The sequence below is a fragment of the Pan troglodytes genome, chromosome 5 (genome assembly GCF_028858775.2).
Source record: "Pan troglodytes isolate AG18354 chromosome 5, NHGRI_mPanTro3-v2.0_pri, whole genome shotgun sequence".
Classification (NCBI taxonomy): domain Eukaryota; kingdom Metazoa; phylum Chordata; class Mammalia; order Primates; family Hominidae; genus Pan; species Pan troglodytes.
In genome coordinates, this window is record NC_072403.2 from 44,515,175 (window position 1) to 44,528,110 (window position 12,936).

Sequence of the window (12,936 nt, forward strand, 5' to 3'; positions counted from 1 at the left end):
CTAGTTAGTGGGTTTCTTTTTCACAAAGGTATGGGCTAACAATTTTGAACCTACTTTCTGGGTACATTAAGAGTATACAAATAAGTAAATATGTTGTCAATAAAGGGAGTCAGGTTCTTACTGTTGAACAAAGGCGTTACAAACACGAAAAGGGGAATGGGTAGAATAAACTCCGCAGTGTAGGGTTGAAACTGGAGGTGTCAGTATGAACTTATGGTTAATATACAAAAATATAGAAATGTGTGGAATACACATACATTGAAACTGAAGGTGTCAGTATGAACCCATGGTTTTTAATATAGATATACAAAAATATAGAAAGGTATGGAATACACACACACACACACACATGCAACCCATAACATCTATTTGCTAAGAGGGCCTAGAAGCAATGATACCTCAGTAGCTGTGAGCACACCTAGCACTGAGATCTTGTTTCTAAATATAATTTTCTACCAAGTGTTCCTTGGAGAAATAGCTGATTCCAGGGAAGGGGTAGGGAAAATATGAGATAAACCTGGTCTCTCTTGTTGTGCCAGAAAATAAGAAAGTGATCAAAGAATCAAGGGGACATGACAGACAGACACAGACCCAGCTTGAAAAGGCTGGTCAAATACGGAACAATATGAGTTTAAAAAAAAACAAAAACAATGATAGTAAAAAATTAAACCCATTGAATAACATAAGAATCCATGAGATCACTGAGATATTAATTAACTAGTTAATTAATGGGGGCAAGTCAACTAATAAATGTAAAAGGAGTGATGGAATTAGGAAATCTTCATTTGGCAACAATCATGACAATAATGGATTCAGCAAATAGTCATCAATGGAGCCTAAAACTAGTCGGTGAAAGTTTGAGGAGTAACAGGATATTTACATCCTCTCAAAGTATCTCCCAGAAGATACCATTTACAAAGGAAAGGCAGAAACTTTACAGTGGAGAAACCAGGCAGAATCCATCTTAACTAAGTGATCAAAATTAACATCACCAATAATAGAACAAATCAACATTAGCATCTTCAAATGAAGCACTGAGAAAAATACATCACATCTATATTACCGCCAAAACTGCATAATGTGGATCTAATCATAACCAGATAAACCTCAAGTGAGAGACATACTATTAAAAAAGTAAATAGGCCGGGCACGGTGGCTCATGCCTGTAATCCCAGCACTTTGGGAGGCCGAGGCAGGAGGATCACGAGGTCAAGAGTTCTAGACCAGCCTGGCCAATGTGGTGAAACCCTGTCTCTACTAAAAATACAAAAATTAGCTGGGTGTGATGGCATGTGCCTGTAATCCCAGCTACTAGGGAGGCTGAGGCAGGAGAATCGCTTGAACCCAGGATGTGGAGGTTACAGTGAGCTGAAATCACACCATTGCACTCCAGCCTGGGCAATAAGAATGAAACTCCATCTCAAAAAAAGAAATAAATAAATAAAAACAAAACTGGCCTAAACCCTTATATAATGTCAGTGTTATAAAGACAAGATTGAGGCACTATTCTAGATTAAAGGAGACCAGGCCAGGCGTGGTGGCTCATGCCTGTAATACCAACACTTTGGGAGGCCAAGGTGGGCGGATCACCTGAGGTCAAGAGTTTGAGACCAGCCTGGCCAACATGGTGAAAACCCCGTCTCTACTAAAAATACAAAATTAGCCAGGCATGGTGGTGCTTGCCTGTAATCCCAGCTACTTGGGAGGCTGAGGCAGGAGAATGGCTCCCGGAAGACAGAGGTTGCAGTGAGCCGAGATGGTGCCACCGCACTCCTGGGCAACAAGAGTGAAATTCCGTCTCAAAAAAAAAAAAAGGAGACCAAAAGAAAAAAAGAAAAACTGAATGCACCACATGGCTGGTTTTTTGTTTTGTTTCACTTTGTTCTTGTGTGTTGGATTTTTATTGTTTTTGTTGCTCTAAAGGGTATTCATTGATAAGTCAATTGGGATAATTGATGAAATATGAATAAAGCCTATAGGTTAGCTACAACGATAGTATTTAATGATTATAAAACAGTTAATAAGAGAATATCCTTGTTTTTAGGAAATGCACATTGAAGGATTGGGTATTATATCTGCAACTTTCTCTTCAACAGTTCAGTGGGGCAAAAGGAGAGAGAGAAGGATAAAACAAATGTGGTAAAATGTTAACATTTGGGAGATGTGGTGAAGGTTATAAAAGAATTCTTTGTACTATTCCTGCAATTTTCCTGTATGTCTAAAATTAGATTAAAATTAAAAACTAGAATAAAAGAGTTAAGCAGGTAATTTATACTTGTTAGGGGTCAGGATAGTGAAAGTTAACATCTGACATGAAGTGCCAAAATATAAACCTAACTGCAATATGTTCTGAAAAGGTTGCCTAAGCCAATTATGTCCTACATACACCTTCTAAAGAATGAGACTTGAAATAAAATGGATCTACTTAGGACCTTACTTGAGGATAAAAGTTAGTAAAGTACCCAAAGGACTGGATTATAAATTAGCAGACTCATCTAAGCCATGCAGCCCAATGTCACTGTACCATATGGAAATTGAAACACGTGCCTTCAGACAGTGGTTGAGCAAGCATTTTTCTTCTAAAAGTTTGGAAAGTGAATTACCTTACCTAGAAATGTTTGGTTCTATTTTAGATTAATTTAAAACCATTAAATATGAATACAATTGTATAAGAATAAATGTATAGAATAGAATAGGATAAAAATGAAAACATTCTGGCTGCATTAGTACTAAAGCTAATGTGATGGATATAAAACTTCAAGGAATCCACAACAAATCTGTAATTTGTGAAAACTTTCCTTAAAATTTAAAAACCACTACCTTTTCTTCAGAGCATTTCCAGAAAATACCATGAATATACAAGTCAGAAAAATTATTGCATGTGCTAAAACAGAGACAATCAACATCAACTGAAGAAATGGCTTCACAGGAAAAAGGATTGATGGTTGTTTGGAAATATGCCCACAAATTATTTGACTCTCCCCTCAAAAAAGGTGGAACCTAACTGCCTTCCTCCCTGAGTATAGGCTAGACTTAGTGCCATGTTATAACAAATCAAATATAGAAGGAGTAACAGTGTTATATTCAAAACAGGACATAAAAGGCACATGGTTTCCTCCTTGCTCTCTCTTGCATCACTTGCTCTGGATGAAGCTAGCTAGCTGACATGTTATAAGGATACTCATGCAACCCTATGAAATTTCTGAGGTCCCCTACCAACAGCCAGCAAGGAACTGAGGCCTCCTGTCAACAGCCATGTGAGTGTACCATCTCAGAAGCAGATCCTCCAGCCCCAGCCCCAGCCCCAGCCCCAGCCCCAGCCCGTCAAGCCTTCAGATGACTGCTATAGCAATGGTCAAAACCTTGATTGCAACTCATCAGTGACTCAGCCAGAACTACCCAGCTAAGCTGGTTCTGAATTCCTGACCCACAGAAATCATAAGATTAAAAAATGTTTGTTGTTGGCTGGGCACGGTGGCTCACGCCTGTAATCCCAGCACTTTGGGAGGCTAAGGCGGGCAGATCATCTGAGGTCCGGAGTTTGAGACCAGCCTGACCTACATGGAGAAACCCCACCTCTACTAAAAATACAAAATTAGCCTGGCGTGGTGGCGCATGCCTGTAATCCCAGCTACTCCAGAGGCTGAGGCAGGAGAATGACTTGAACCCAGGGGGCGGAGGTTGCTGTGAGCCGAGATCGCGCCATTGCACTCCAGCCTGGGCAACAAGAGCAAAACTCCATCTCAAAAAAAAAAGTTTGTTGTCTTAAGCAGCTAAATTTTGGGATAATTTGTTACATAGCAATAGATAACATAGAATTTGATTTAACAGTTATTCCATTTGCAGAATTATAAATTTATAGAAATATTTCTTGTAAAATTAACTGAAATTAACTATCATTTACAAAGATAGTTACAGTCTATATTTCCAGGAATGTATAAAATAGGACCAAAGAGTGACTTAGTCAAACTGCAAGGAATGAAAACCTTGCAAGTCAGAATAACTACACTGAACCATAAATAGAATGTATTAATTTTGTAAATAGGTTTAAAAATAAACACCTAAGTGGAGGAAATAAGTAATGTGCAGAGAAGGGAGATTAGCTGGGAAATCTCAGGTAAACATTGTTTGGGGTGAAGTTTTAAGGGATTTTTTAAAAGAGTTGACTTTACTAAAATGTAAACTTGAAAAATGTAAACTTGAACTGTACTTGAAAAAGTACAGTTCTTCCTCTAGAAAACTTGGCACCTATACATAAAGAAGTGGGGCTGGGTGCAGTGACTCACACCTGTAATCCCAGTACTCTAGGAGGCCAAAGTTGGAGGATCCCTTGAGCCCAGGAGTTCAAGAACAGCCTAGGCAAACAGTGAGACCCTGTCTATATAGAAACAAAAATAAATTAGCCAGGCATGGTGGCATGCACCTGTCATCCCAGCTACTCAGAAGCCTGAGAAGGGAGAATTGCTTGAGCCCAGGAGGTTGAGGTTATAGTGAGCTAGGATCACACCACTATACTCTAGTCTGGGCAAGAGAGCCAGACCCTGTCTCTATTTGAAAAAAATAAAAATAAATAAAAAGTGGGAAATCTGAATATTCATGTAAGATCTCCTGTGAGTCAACTAAAAAATAACTGGGGTCAAATACAGCATGTCTTCATAGGACAATCAGCATTGGAGCCATTAATTGTCCAGCCCCCATTCCCTTCCATCCCTAACTATATTATCAAATTGTCTTCAAACATTTAGGCAGTTACTAAAATTCTAACTTCCTCCAGTAACTTTTCCTAAAACAGCAGAAATGAGACTGCATTTCTACATCAAGATATTAACATGCTGAAGACCCATGGTGACATAAGGAATTGGCATGAAGTAAAAAGAATATAGGCTGCAGAGTCCACACCTGGGTCTGTACTGGAGCCCAGTCCCACTTCTCACTGGCCACAAGCTACAGACAAACAGTTCCCATTCTGGAACTCAGTTACCTTATTAGTAAAATGGAGATAATGTCAAATTGACAAGGTTGTCATTACAAGGATGAAACAGTATATAGAAAGGGCCTTGCATAATGTAGCCATTAGATAAATAGCACCTTGTTTTTAATTACTCTCTTGCTTATATGCATTATGCGTATACTTCCCAAATCAAGAAAATAGGGACACAGACTGCCAGAATATTTTTGTGTCTCATATTCAGATGCAAAGGCAGCCCAGGAGGTTAAGGTGGACTTATGACATGTTATAATTTCTGAAACATTACAATAGCTTATGAGTTGCTGTTAAAACTGAACACTTAGCTGCTTAAGAAGCCAGAGTACCTAGTCTCTAATCAATATTTATACAGTACTTATCGTATTCTTTTTATTACTCCAAATATGTTCTTTCTCCTCTATCAAGTTACAAATTTGATTGCTAAAAAAAAAAAAATACATCTCTATACTCGTCATGGCCCCTTGAATACATAAGGCTGAATGAATTTAACTTCAAGTCCTCAATGTCTCTTCCTTCAATATAATCTTAAGATTATAAAAGTCAGGCTCCTTCACCCTGCCAATATGCATACATGTGTGCACATTCATTTCCCCAAGTAAAACCAGACTTAGGTGCACAAGGCAATTATCATTTTCTCTATGCCCAGCACTTCACATGATTTCTGGCACACTATAAACGCTTAATGAATGTTAGCTGGGAGATAAATGAGAGAGAACAAGCACCTAGGCAGAATAGTGAGTAGCTAACCTGTCAGTCACGAAGCTCCAATTTAACTCCAATTTCACTCGCTTTACAAATGTGTTTATAATTTTGCACAGCTACTGTTTTATTTCCTTATATAGTGGAACTCCCTTGTAACTTCCTCTCACTAGGACTAACATGTGTGCTATATGCCAAAAGTCTTCAGTATATGAAACATGTAAAACCCAAAGAATATTGGCAAGCAAGGAATATGTCCTTAGATTCAGATTCTCTACATCCATGTTTCTGTGATTATACCTCTTCCTGTTTCTTTCCTGTGGGTTTTGCTCATTTCACCCATCTTATCTGTAAACTTCCCAGGAACAGGGAATATATTATTTGCTTCCCTTTTAAGATTCAATGTGCCTAATACAGGACACAGACTGGAATCCTGGCACATATTATTAAAAATTATTTTGCAAACTGGATTGTTGTTTTTTTAAAAAAAAAGGGGGGAGAGGGCATCTAACACAAAGTCAAATGCACATAGCTACACACCAGATATATGAAAGAAATTTTCTGTAGTTATTTTGTGTGTGTGTAAAATTAGAAATTGTATCCTCCCCATGACTCATCAGAGATAAAAGAGGATAAATGAAATCTGTGTGTGAGGTACATGCCATCATGCACCAGGACAGTATTAAGCAGCTTCAAAGGTTATTGCTATGTATCAGGCATTATAATAGATTCTGGAGAAAACAAAAATAAGAATGAGATAAGCTCTACGAAATTGGAAATCAGACTGGTAGACCTAGAGAGTCTGGAGGCTGTTAAAATTCTTATTCTTCTCTAAACTATCTCCTGGTTCTCCATACACTTCAACCACTTTGTTAGTGCTGGTTCCTTTTCTTTCATCTATCCTCTAACAGCACCATCAGCACCACCTGGAAACTTGTTCAAAAATGCAATTTTTCAAGCCCCAGTCCACACCTACTTAATCAGAAACTATGGGGTTGGGACCCAGAAATCTGTGCTTTACCAAAGCCTCCAGCTATTTCTTTTTTTTTTTTTTTCTTTTTTGAGATGGAGTCTCGCTCTGTCACCTAGGCCAGAGTGCAGTGGCCTAATCTCGGCTCACTGCAATGTCCACCTCCTGGGTTCAAGCAATTCTCTTGCCTCAACCTCCTGAGTAGCTGGGATTACAGGTGTGCACCACCCCGCCCAGCTAATTTTTGTATTTTTAGTAGAGATAGGGTTTCACCATGTTGGCCAGGCTAGTCTCAAACTCCTGACCTCAAGTGATCCACCCACCTCAGCCTCCCAAAGTGCTGGAGTTACAGGCATGAGCCACCACACCTGGCCATCTCCAGCTCTACCTAATGCATTTTCAAATTTTAGAACTACTATGGTTTGCATGTGTCCTCCATGTGTTAGAGGAGACTTGATTCCCCAATGCAACAGCAGTGAGTGGTGGGATCTTTAGTGATTAGGCCATGAAGACTCTTTTCTCATGAATGAATTAATGCCAGTAGAGTGGGAATAGGTTGACACGATCAGTTCAGCCCCCTTCCCTCTCTCTCTTACCCATGTGATGCCTTCTGCCATGTTATGACACAGCAAGAAGGCTCTCACCAGATACTGGCACACTGATCTGGGACTTCCTAGCCTCCAGAACTATCAGGAAATAAATTTCTGTTCTTTATAAATTAACCAGACTGTTCTTTATAAATTAAACTTAGATCAGTTCTTGTCTTAGTTTGTTTTGTGCTGCCATTATGAAACATAAAATATGAAATAGCAGCACAAAACAAAGACAAGAACTGATCCAAGTTTAAATACTGATTTAAATGTCCAAAAGTTCCATTCACCACCTTTTCCAGTTCTCACTCTCCATTTTTCTGGCATTGGGGCCTCTCCTACTATCTCTACATCTATAACTACTACTAACAATAACAGCAACAGCTGCCATTTATTATATTAAGCATCTATAAGACAGGCATTGTGTTAATCACTGTGCACATAGTACCTTTGTGTTAATCACTGTGCACATGTATAATCTCCACAATTCTTTAATTCAGATAAGAAGCCTAGGCTTAGAGAAGTTAAATAACTTGCCAAAGGTCAGCCAACCAATAAACAGCATAACAGAGATCTGACCTGCCATCTTCCTAACTCCAAAGTCCACTAAGTTAACTACTATACTAACATACCTCCTAGAAGGTTGCTACTCCCACAGCCTCAGCGGACATCTATATTACAATTGTCCCTAACCATCTCATAAACTCTGAAGTAGCATTTCCAGTTACTTAGTGGATCTCTCTTTTTAAACTCCCCACAGAAACCTCAGAATTAACACTGCCATTATTTCTTCTCTCCACTTCAAACCTGTTCCTCTTCCTGTGATTTCTAACTTAATGTCATCATAAGCAAACAGTTGCTCAAACTAGACATATTATCTTTGACTTCTCACTCTCCCTTACCTCTAGCTGGTCATAAATGTAGAGATTTTAACATCTAAAAATGTCTCCAAAATCTATCCATTCCCATTGTCCAACATTTCTCACCTACACTCTAGTCTCCCTGCCTCTCTACTCTAATGCAACCTGCACACGAACTGTCAACTTTCTGATTATTCTACCTCTATGGCTCTCCACTGCCAAGGGATGGGAGGAGTCTAGACTTTTTAGGATGAAGTAGAAGACCCCCTCATAATTTGGCTCCAAAAACAGCTTCCTGCCTCATCACTTCCGCCATGCAATAAGAAGTGATTAGGCCCTCATGAATGGATGCATGCCATTATAGCAGGAATGGGTTCATTATCTCAGGAACGGGTTCTTGAGATGAGTTCAGCCCTCTCCCCTCTCTTGCCCACAAGAAACAACTCAAGATATTTCCAAAAGCGCCATTTAATTTTAATATTCAGCAACTTTGCTTATGCTGGCCCCTGGAATGCTCTCTTCCCCCTCTACATGTGGCGAAATTTTATTTAACCCTCAGAGCTAAGCTCCATCCCCTTCTTTTCAACATGTTCCCTATCAGTTTTTTCTCCAGCCAAAGCGCTCTACTCCCCCAGCACATTATTCATTCCAAAAGTGATTAATTTGTCACAGCACATAATGGTTAGTGGTTTATCTCTTCTGACGAACACTTAGTATGCTGAGGATATACTGTGTCTTAACTTCTTTGTCTTCCCAGCACCCAACGAAGTGTCTCGCCATAGCCAGCACCCAGTAAGTATCTGCTGAGTTGTTAAATAATGCAACATTTGCAGTTGTAACTTTACACATCTTGGTTAGCAATTCAACTTCAGGTTTACACACCACTCAAAAGAATTTTCACATAACAGAAGATGTTATAAATAAAGACCAAGGGTTCAATATTCAGCAGCAGGGTCTTTAATTATTCTGAAATCTCTTTGGTCAGTATTTTTAAGCATCGTTCATCAGAAAGACTCCTTTCCCAACTAACATTTGTATATTTTACAGGATCAGCAGTAAAGACAAACCTCAGAGAGATAATCCCAAGCAAAACTATGTCACTGAGTGTGACTGGATGACTACTGGTACATCATTTCAGTAAATTTCCAATACAATGGCCCAAGTACATCAGGTAGATTTTAGATAATGAGACATGCACCACTGACTACCTAAAATACATGCACATTAGTGAGGCATCGATTCCAATTAGTAATTGAAATCAAAAGTATATTAACAACCTGATATTGGTTCAAGCGTAATATCCTTTACTTTCAAGTAAGGATAACACTTATTCTTGTCAAAGACTGTACTCTGATTAATACAGCCTCTATCCCACCTTACAAGAAGGCTGTATGTTGTTAACAGTGGGATGCTGATAAGCCCGCCTTAATCCTTAACACTTTGCCTTCCCAACCTGCTAAGCCATGTCTCTCCAGTATTCCCCTATAAGAGACGTTCCGCTCCAGTTACCAGACATAAAAGTCGTCTTGGTATATCCTCCAACAACCAAATTCACATTATTATTTTCTCAGCCCCTGGTTTATTTCTTAACAAATTTTAACTTCTTTCAGAAACCAAGTCAAATCTTGCCTCTTTCAAAGAGTTCCCTAACTCAGCCTACACATCCTGTCTTTTCTGATTTTCTACCACATTTATAGTCCTCAAACAGCACTGGTTACCTGCTACTTAACTTGGTTTTATAATTATTTTATACATCTCCTAGCTAGACTACTGCTCTCAAAGGGAAAAAAAAAGACAGGTCTTCTATGTCATTTTTCACTCCATAATCCTCCTCCCACACCTATCATGATACTGGGCAGAGGGAGGCACATGTATTAAGTACTTGATGGACTGAACTCAATGCTTTCTATACATAGATACACCACTTGAGCATAGTGTGCTATATAACAAATATCCATTGCATGCCTACTCTGTGGCAAGCACATTTTTCCTATGTGTTAGACATAGGGCAAGGAGGAAAACACAGATGACTCCTGTCCTAAAAGCTATTACAGTGGAGGGAGGAAGACACTTTGAATTCCGAGTAATTTAATAAGTGTTACAAAGCAAGGTTATTACTGGTTCCAAGAGGTAACATACTTTACAGATTCTCAGTTATGAAACAGAATCATAGAATTTTAGACCTAAATGAGAACCTTGAACTTATTTTCCTCTATCCTCTTACACAAAACATTAGATTTCAGTACAGCCTATCTTTTCACTGGTTCTACACATTGCCTTAATCAACAGAAAGAAAAGACTGGCTTCTTCCCTGTCTCCAATACTCCTCGCTCCCAAGTATGGTAACCACAACCCCTATACATCTACCCATGATAGAGTCCAGAGCACTGAGAAGACAGCACAGGGCTGAGGATGAGCTACACCTTTACACACTGGGTTCTCCCATCATCAACACTTTCCAGCCTACACAGTGAACAGAATCCGTATTTTCTGCCCAGAAAATAGCAGCCTGTACTGCCTTTAGGAAAAACAAACAAAACATGCTTCCATACTTCCTTGGATCTACTAATGACAAAAGCACAACACGGTTCTGGGAAATATAGCAAGATAACTAAGTCTATGAGGAAGTAAGAAATGAGGATGCCTATCAGCACCTTGGTCTCAAAATCTGTAACAACAATGTACTAAAACGCCAAGGAAACACATGCACATACATGTGAAGTTAGAAACTCTAGGCAACAGGTTGGCTGCCCCGGATCTATACTGACAGGTCGCCCTACCTAGGTCGTGGGTGTGTCTGATGCCGCACGCAGGCACTGATTCACAACTCTCTCCATAACAACCAGCTCCTACTCAGAGGCTGGCCAGGGCAGGGGAGATGAGGGCCCCAGCAGTCCCAAACTTTCCAAACCCCCACCCCGGGGTCCCGGGTTTCGCCTCCTCAGTCCCAGGCAACGTCGTCTCAGACAGGATACGAGACTGCTAGGGAACCTGGGCTGCCCCTGATTCGAACTCCTCTCTTTGGGAGGCTGGTAGAGCCACCCCGAATCCCCGAGACGTCTACTTCCCACTACACCTTCGTGGACTGCGAAAGGGACGGCTACCGCTCTCCCAGAGCACCCGGGCCCAAGAAATGACCCTCGTCAGGCCCCGTCCCAGCTCCTCCCCCGCCCCCGGAAAAAAAGGCGGGGGGGGGGAGCGGTGCGCGCGGATACGGCGGGGGCGCGCGTCCCCGCGCCCGGGGCCCGCGCAGCAGGTGCGGCCAGGCCCCACCTCCCCTGCAAGGACCCGGCTACTCACCCCAGCGATGTTCCTCTGAGACCAGGCTGCGACACAGACGCCTCTTCCGCCCGCTCCGCACCCCCCTCTGCGCCACCGCCCCCTTGGCCGCTGCCGTGGCCGCCGTCCTCGCCGCCGCCCCGGCTGCTGCGGCGCGCGTCCGCTTTCACGCACTCCGCCGTGGCCGCGCACGCGCCACTGCGCGCTGGCGTCACTTAGCAACCGATCGACAGCGGGCTGCTGGGTCCGGGGATGCAGGCCCAGAAAGTCGCCTAAGGCAGCTTTTTCGCATCGGCCCGACCCTCTGCCCCTCCAAAACAGGGGGCCCCAGGGTGTGGCTGCCCTGCCGGCACCTGGCTCCGGGTAAGTCGAGTCACCACACGTCACTGTATGGCGTCACCGGCGCACGTCACTACGGATGGGAAGGTCCTGGGCGCCTGTGGAGTGACCTCGTCCAGACCGCCGCAGACCCGATCGGCAAGTTCTTGGAGGTGCAGGAAGGTTCTCCAAGGAGTAGGACCAGAAAGGGATGAGAGCGCGAGCGCGGTTAATGTCGAGGCTGCTAAGTGACGCTCGTTAATTTCGCAGCAGGGTGTGACTGGCCCAGCCTTGACTCTCAGTTTCCTCTCTCAGTAAATGGGCATAATAATACCGGTCCAGCCTACGCTGGAGAATTGTGAGGTGAAAATGAAATAAGGTATGCAAAGGTACTTTGTAAGTATAAAGCCCATTTGACTTGGTGACTCAAGCCTGTAATCCCAGCACTTTGGGAGGCCGAGGTGGGCGGATCGCTTGAGCTCAGGAGTTCGACACCAGCCTGGGTAACATAGTGAAACCCCGTCTCTACAAAAAAGACAAAAACTAAATGGGCATGTTGGCGCGCGCCTGTAGTCACAAATGCTCGGGGGGCTGAGGTGGGAGGATCGCTTGAACCTGGGGAGTTCAAGATTGCAGTGAACCGTGATCGCGCCGCTGCACTCCAGCCTCTGCAGTGAGAGCAAGACACTGTCTCAAAAAAATGTATTTATCTATCTAGATAGATAAGAGTCCTAGAAATCCGGGTGCAGGTCTGACTGTAGGTGGTGTAGGAAAGTCAGTTATCCCCGACGCTGGAGCAAGCTAGGGGACCGCCCGTGCAGTTGTTGGAGGAGACAAATTGGGAAGGACTTAATTCCGGGCAAAGGAAGCTTCATGAGTAAAAGTAGAAAGTGAAAATGGTCAGGAAAAGCAAGGCTTGGGGCAGGGAGACCCATTTTTAGGCCATTGCAGTACTCCAGACAAGTGATAAGAACATTAAACAAGGCATTGGCAGTGGGAATAGAGGAGGGGATAGATGTTAGCGCCATTAAGGTGGTAGAATTCACAGCACTGAGTGCGGATAAATGAGTAGGCCAGATTTCTAGCATGAGTGCTGAGGTAGACAGTGGTAACATTTAGCAAGATGGCAAGCTACATGAGTCTTGATTATCCACAAGTGTCTAAGTTACTATTATAGATAGTGATGGTGACATTTCTTAGGAGGATGACCAGATATGTGGAGTATGATCATGA

At 42.1% G+C, this 12,936-nt stretch overlaps 1 protein-coding gene across 9 annotated transcripts in view; it reads right to left on the minus strand.

Moving 5' to 3' along the window:
* Positions 1-11,512, minus strand: part of BTBD9 (BTB domain containing 9) — a 476,623-nt gene extending 465,111 nt beyond the window's left edge. For 5 of the 9 annotated variants that reach the window (XM_009451185.5, XM_054686797.2, XM_016955386.4 and 2 more), the window contains exon 1: positions 11,407-11,512. The gene's annotated coding sequence lies outside the window, so the exon portion shown is untranslated. Of the gene's footprint in view, positions 1-10,886; positions 11,238-11,406 lie in introns of those variants that run through there. The other 4 variants (XM_009451186.5, XM_054686799.2, XM_063812420.1 and 1 more) reach the window with 4 other exon arrangements.
* Between the last annotated feature and the right edge of the window lie 1,424 nt (positions 11,513-12,936).